This window comes from Prionailurus bengalensis, chromosome E2 (assembly GCF_016509475.1).
Source record: "Prionailurus bengalensis isolate Pbe53 chromosome E2, Fcat_Pben_1.1_paternal_pri, whole genome shotgun sequence".
Lineage (NCBI taxonomy): Eukaryota > Metazoa > Chordata > Mammalia > Carnivora > Felidae > Prionailurus > Prionailurus bengalensis.
The window spans coordinates 34872638-34879510 of NC_057352.1; the positions used below are offsets into that span (position 1 = coordinate 34872638).

At 56.8% G+C, this 6873-nt stretch overlaps 1 long non-coding RNA gene across 1 annotated transcript; it reads right to left on the minus strand.

The window, feature by feature from the left end:
- Nucleotides 1–667: 667 nt before the first annotated feature.
- Nucleotides 668–4234, minus strand: LOC122495182. Its single transcript, XR_006300362.1, has 4 exons — nt 4132–4234; nt 3638–3807; nt 2284–2402; nt 668–855 (listed from the first exon to the last, which is right to left on the minus strand). It is a non-coding gene; the product is annotated as an uncharacterized LOC122495182 (long non-coding RNA).
- Between the last annotated feature and the right edge of the window lie 2639 nt (nt 4235–6873).

Here is a 6873-nt window from a genome sequence, read left to right on the forward strand (position 1 = left end):
GATGCTGAAACAACTGAGCCACCCAGGCGTCCCAAGTCAAAGCTTTTCAAACAGGGAAGGAGACAGGATCCAATCTGCATGTTGAAAAAAATCCTTCTGGCTGCCCTGAGAGGATAGATGGAGGGGGCCTGAATGGAATTGTGGGGAGCAAGACAGGAAGGGAAGACAAGTTTTGCAGGTGAGGGGTGGTATGGCTAGGGGAGTGAGAGGGGTGGTGGCAGGGGACAGATCTGAGGGATCCTCAGGAAGTCAAGCGTCTCTGACTCCTTGGTGACTAGCCACTGGGAGCCAAGAGAGTCAGGGATAAGAAAGAAGAAAAACCTGGGCGGCTGGGTGGCTCAGTCGGTTAAGTGTCAGACTCTTGATCTCGGCTCAGGTCACGATCTCACAGTTTGTGCGATTGAGCTCGCATCGGGCTCTGTGCTGACAGTGCAGAGCCTGCTTGGGATTCTCTCTGTACCTTTCTCTCTCTGCCCCTGCCATGCTTGCTCTCTCTCTCTCTCTCTCTCTCTCTCTCTTTCAAAAATAAATAAATAAATACATACATACATACATACATAAGTAAATAAAATAAAAATAAAGAAAAGAAAAAAGAAAGACCCAGAGACTAACACCATGGTGTCGATTCTTCCACACGTGCGGAGAGAAAACCAAGCCCACGTTGTGTGCTACATTCAAATCTCATTTTTCACTCACCCTGCAGCCTTCCTTAGGATAGGGTTCTACATGTGACCGGTTTTTCTTGCATTGTGCCAGTTTGCCGTGCGGAGGATTTCTACCCCTTTGCCCCTCGGGGACATACACCAGAGAAAACTTTCCCAGTACACGTAAGGCCAACACGGTTGTGTCCACTGCCTGAAGAAAACGCATATTGACTAAAGGCTATAATGAATTCCACGAATCGTTTAAATGAACCTGTGCCTCGTCTGCTCTGAGGCATCCGTGCTTCCGCTTGACAGGAGTCATACCTATCTGGGGGAAACACTTAGATTTGAGGACCCCCTTGCCTCTCTGTGAGCCCCCACCCCAAGTCGGAGACGGAGAGATGCCTGGAGAAGTCATTCCCCACGATTGTGCTCGTCCTCTGGCGGAGTGGTGAGAGCCAGGAGGGCTTCTCAGTGGGGGAGACATGGGTAAGGTCGGGGGAAAGATGTGGGGATAAGGCCGGACCTTCAGTGATGTCTAAAGCCAGGGGTGCTCTGTCCTGGGGACCCACCCCCTGGCCATTCCCTGAAGCAGATTGGTCCCTTGGCAGCGACAAGTTCCCTGCTACGACACCTAGTGCAAAATGAAAATGTGGGGCTCCCTTTAGAATTGCTCATTGCAAGCTGGCAACAACAGAGCATTAAAGCAAGCATGAGGTCCTTCCAAGGACAGGGCCCAGTGTGACTGCACAGGGCACAGGCCCATGAAGCCAGCCTTCCTTGGCAGTCTCTCCCGTCTAGAAAAGAGGTGTGTTAGGGGTATGGAGCAGCAGAAAGGAGGTGAGGGACGCCAGCTCGTGGGTGTGTCAGTTAAGAAAGAGCCAAGGGCCAGCCCAACCCAGCGCAGCCCAGCCCAGCCCTGGTTCACTGCCACTGTAGCTGGGACCCTCTGGGGCCTCTCTGAGGCTGCCTGGCAGGCTGACGGAGTGGATGGACAGGGCGGGGGGAAGAAGCAGATGCGGCCAGAGATCCGGCAGACGGGTGCGCACAGAACACCTTTGCGGCCACAAGCTTTGCAGAAGAGCACAAAGGCTGATTCAGAGCCAGAGGAAAGGGAAAGGCGGTGGCCAAGGTCACCGTGGGCTAGGGGGTGCAGATCTGAGGGCTGCCCATAGAGCCAGGAGAGGAATGCTGAGGTTAACAACAGTGTGAGCAACCGTGGCCCTTCCTGGCTCTGTGCTTGGGCCTCAAAGCCTCCCATTGAGACCGGTGCCATTGTCACCCTTTTAGGGAAGAAATGACAGACCTTAGATGTCTTGCCTCCCACCCTCCCGCTCTTCCTTGTCCACCTCTAGCCACGCCCTGCAAGGGACAGAGGGGGAACAGAGGCCTGGGGTGGTGGGGGACTGGCCACCGGTGGCAAGGGGGGAATCCCAGGGGTCCCCACTCCCAGAGCGGCTCTGCCTCACGGTGGTTGCCCAGCATCCTTGCGGAGCCCCTACCTGCTCCTCCTCCCTTCCCAAACCGCGGGGGCGGGGGGGCCAGGGGCAGTGGCAGGTGCACGTGTGTGTTCAGGACGTGCAGGGGCTTCCCCTTCTCCCAGCATCTAGAGCCAAGGCCAGCGCCATGGCCATCTCACCTGTCCTGGTCGACCCCCAGATGTTGTCCCTGGTGCCTTGGTTACTGTTTTGGGATCAGCTGTGCGGTAGCCCTTCCACTCTATCTGGGTTTGATCGTCCATAGAAAAATTAATGGTCCCTGCAAATAAAGAAGCATAACAACAGAGGAAGGCTTTTTAGACAATCAATTAAAAGCCTAGGAGCGGGATTATCTCATTGAAATATCAATTTTTAATAGCACCGCATCTTTGAGTTTCCTCTCAAAAAACTTTGCACACTCCATCTGCCTGCTCTGGTTTATAACTTCATCTCTTGCTGCCTTTGACCGACCTGAACCTCTGGGACTGGCCTTGGGCCACCCAGAGCAGGCGCCTGAGACGGAGCACGGAAGGTCATTCATTTATTCGTTCCTCCATTCACTCATTCATTCATTCGTTCGTTGAACACTCAGTGAGGTCCTGCTGTGTGGCAGGCGTAGGCACTGGGGGATACGAAGGTGACTAAAAAGGACCAAGAATTCTAGCCCTCAGAGAATTCACGGGCTGACAGGGGAGCAGGAAGTCAGCACCGGCCAGGTGAATAAATGGGCAATTACAAAAGGAGAAGTCATCCAGAAAAATCAATGTCAAGGGACTGGGATGGAGGTTAATGGGCACAGGAGAGGGAATATCTGTGTGGCTAGAGGAGCCAGGGAAGGATGTGAAGGAGGGGAAGATGGTTCAGGGCAGAAGGAACAGCGTGCCTGCAGACTGGAGGCGGGAACGGGTTTGGGGTGCTGAAGGAGTAAACAGGCGGCCAGTGGGCTGGGACACAGTGAATGAGAGGGACATGGCAAGAGAGGAAGGGGATGCCACGCAGACCTCGGAGGGCCCGGAGGCCGGGGAGGGGCACCTGTTACTTGCAAAGTGCACCAGGAGCCGCTGGTACAGAGGTCCCAGCGTCTGTTCCGGACAGTGGTGGCCCTGGTTCAAATCCTGCCTCTTAGTTGCTGTGACACCTGGGGAAGCTGCTGAGGGCCTCAGCCTCAGTTTTCTCACCCGGTGAGGTGGGAGAATAATTGTGATGCCTCACTGGGCTGCCATGAGCAACAAAAGAAACAAGAGGCCGACTGCCTGGTGTGGCCCCTTTTTTCTCTGTCCTCCTTAGCTTGGCAGCTTCCTCTGGTCAGCCCTTGGGGGGAACGGGGTGATCAGATAAACTTCATCTGGTAAGAGACGCCCACCGGCCAAATCTCCAGGGATTTTGTTACACACATCATTTCAGCCAACAGGGTGGGGTTGGTGGCGGGGAGGCTGTGGTCCAGGAACAGACAAAGCTGCCTTTGCTTTCCAGTGCGACCCCGCTGAACCCCATTCCATCCTGAAATCAAGATACCTGGGCAACTGGGTGGGTGGTCAGGTGGAACTTCCTGAGATTGGACGGAGGGCGGGGGGAGCGGAGCGTGGCTGGGTGGGTGGTACATGCAGGCAGAGGCAGATCCCCGACAAAGGTCCCCACCCCGTACGGACAAGCGCACTGGCCTTCCACACAGACGTGGCAGGGTCCTGGGACAAAAGCGAACAGTCCTGCTGGGAGCTGAACCTCATGCTGGGAGCTTGGCAAACGTGCTTTCTAATCCCTACGGCACCCCATGGTACATCTGTGGAAACTGAGGCCCAGGGAGGCAGAGCTTCCTGCCTATTAGTGGTAAAGGTGAATGCACATCTGTTTGGCTGTGCTGTCTCGAGTTATTATAATAATGGAGGAGGTCAAGGAGTGAAGGGTCACAACCCTATTAAAAGGGCCCAGGGAGTCCCAGGTCACACTTTGCTCTCTAAACCTCAGTTTACCCATCTAGGTAGTGAGATCCCCAACTCCGAGCTGCCTACCTTAGAGGATGAAGTGGGCTGCTGGATGAGAGAGGGCCTTGCAGAGTCTCTGAAGGGAAGAGGGCTTGATGTCAGAGGTTCTTTCCATCATTAGCTCCCTTCTGCCTCCCTCCTGCCTGCTCTGAACCGGCTCAGCCCTGTGCTGACAGCTGTAGCTGAGAACAACGGCCTTTAGATTTGCCTGGGTTCCAGTCCCAGCCCTGTCCTCTCCTGGCTGGTCCCTTCCCTCTCTGGGCCTCGTTTTCCCCATCATGCCCTTGTGCACCTATATAAACATGAAATGACAGCTGGTGGAGGGCGTCAGCTCTGAAGGACCCTCTCCCTCCCTCCTGGGGAGATCCAGATTCCCAGAGGCAGGACCTGGGCCCTCAGAGCTGGAGGGCCAGGTGTGAGCAGCTTGCCAGGAACTGTCACGCAGTCCCAGGCCACTGATGTAGGTGTGGAGACAGTGCTGGCAAAGCCAGTGGGGATGGGAGAGAGGCCACAGCAAGAGGCCCGTCTGGACTTTATCGTAGAGTCACAGGGACCTGAAACCAAGGCCACTTGGGGCACGTGCTTAAGGGCATGTAGAGAGCACTCCCAGGGCCAGGATGTGGAGTGAGGCTGTATTTGTCTAGCAGTGGGGAGCCACGGCTAGTTCTTGAGTGGGGGAAGGGGAGGCTAGGATGCTCCTCTCTGACTTCAGGAAGCCTGGGAAAGGGGAAAGCCACAGAGGAAGGCTACCTCCTGCGGAAGTGGGGGTGGCCCAAGCACCATGGAGACAACCCCCAATGCAGCTGGGTCTGTGGGGTTGGAGGAGAACTGGGAGGCTTTCCGGGGAGCCCCGCTCCATTGGGAGGAGCCCGCCTGGGGCCTGGGAGGCAGCTGGCATCTTGCAACCCTGCAATTAGTAGGCGGAGGAGCTGGGTGGTGGGGGGGGGGGGGTGCCGAGAGATGCAGCTGGTTGATGGGTGCTGCCTCTGCGTCCGAGGTCCCTCCCGCTGCCCCAGAGGGGTGCCCAGGGTGGCTGGCAGGCCCCAGGCAGACAGGGCACTGGATTCTTGGGAGGGAATGCAGAGCATAGGGAAAGCCAGGAAAACAATACTAACAGTAAAGTCGTATTGTTGGACGTGGGTTTGGACAACCCAGGTGCTATTGTCCTCATTTTCAGATCGGGAAATGAAAGCCCAGAGGGACAGAAGCCAGCAGACAGCCAATTGGAAAGAGCTGGGGCCCAATACCATGTTTATCTGGAGGGCTGGGGTGCAGCGGGGACGGTCACTCCCGGGGTACGGATCTCAATGCAGGCGACCCTGGGGCTGCCCAGTAGAGTCGGGTTGGCAAAATGACGTCAGGAGGCCGAGCCTTCAGAGGACTGACTCCAGAGCCCCCAGCCTATCCCTGCAGGGGGAGGAGGGGCTGGGTGGGGCAGTCTGGCCCAGCCGGTTCTCTAGCCTGTCTGGGCACCCCAGGCCTGTGAGGAGAGGCCTGGCACCACCACCCCTGGGCTGCTGCTGCTTTCCTACTCGGCCCTCTGCCCTGGGAGACTTCTTATCTGACCAGCACAGAGTCCCATCCAGGACCAGTCCTGCAGGTACTGCAGTGGGGCTGGATTTGGGGGGTGGTTCTGGCTTCAGCCTTCTACCAAGCCATCCATCTCCCTCCCTCCCTTCCCTCCCCTTTCCTTCCTTCCTTCCTTCCTTCCTTCCTTCCTTCCTTCCTTCCTTCCTTCCTTCCTGTTCTAGCTTCAGACTTCTATCATATCATCCAACCATCCATCCTTCTCCCTCCCTCCCTCTTTCCTGTTCCAGCTCCAGCCTTCTACCATACCTTCCATCCATCTGTCCTTCCTTCCTTCCTCCCTTCCCTCTTTCAAAGATGCCCACTCAGTCCAGGCTACCGTGACGGCTGCTGGCAGGATTCTCTGGCCTCCAGGAGCATCTGGTGGGGCAGGCAGGAGAAGCAGACGAGTACACAACCCCTTAAGACTCTAAGAATGAACAAAGTAGGCTGAGCTTGGAAGGACTGGTGGGGCTTTGATGGGGGAGGGGCAAGGCTGGTGGCAGTAGGGCGTGCTACTTGGCTGGAGCTGCAGGGTCTCTGGAGAAGTGGAGTGGGGCAGGGCTGCAGGGGAGGGCAGGGGCTGCACCACGTGGGGCCTTGCCTTGGAGAGGTGGGGTAGGGAGCCGTCCTCAAGAGCTCGGACTCTGGCCTCGGATCCATCGGACCTGGAATGGCAACATCACCACCAACCAGCTGTGTGGCCTTGGGATAGTTACTTGCCCCCTCTGAGGCTCTGCATCCTCGGTGAAAAGTGGGAAGATGATGGTAGCGCCTGCCTCAGCGGGTGTGAAGTGCACGGCGTGGCTCAACACGGTTACCCGTTCTCGGAAGTCACCCCTGTGTTGAGGAGCCGGTAAGAGTTCCGAGCTCATGGCTGACATGTGTCCCTGGACTGACTATACCTCACCCTGACCCTGGGCCAGTGTCTCCCCTTCTTGGTCAGTTCCCTCACCTGTTCAAGGAGAGACTGGACCGGACCAGAGGAAAAACCCTCAGGTGCCTCCGGGGGCCGGGCAGTGATGTGAATGAGGTGCACGCAGAGTAAGGCTGCAGGGAGCGGTGGGGACTATGGCCCGCCCAGGTGCCTGTGCCAGGCAGCACCTGCCCCTCTGCCCAGCGGCTGCAGTCACGTGTGAGCGTGAACCCGACGTGGTCCAATGTGCCGATTCCTCATGAGAAGGAAACCCGCATTTTTCTGAG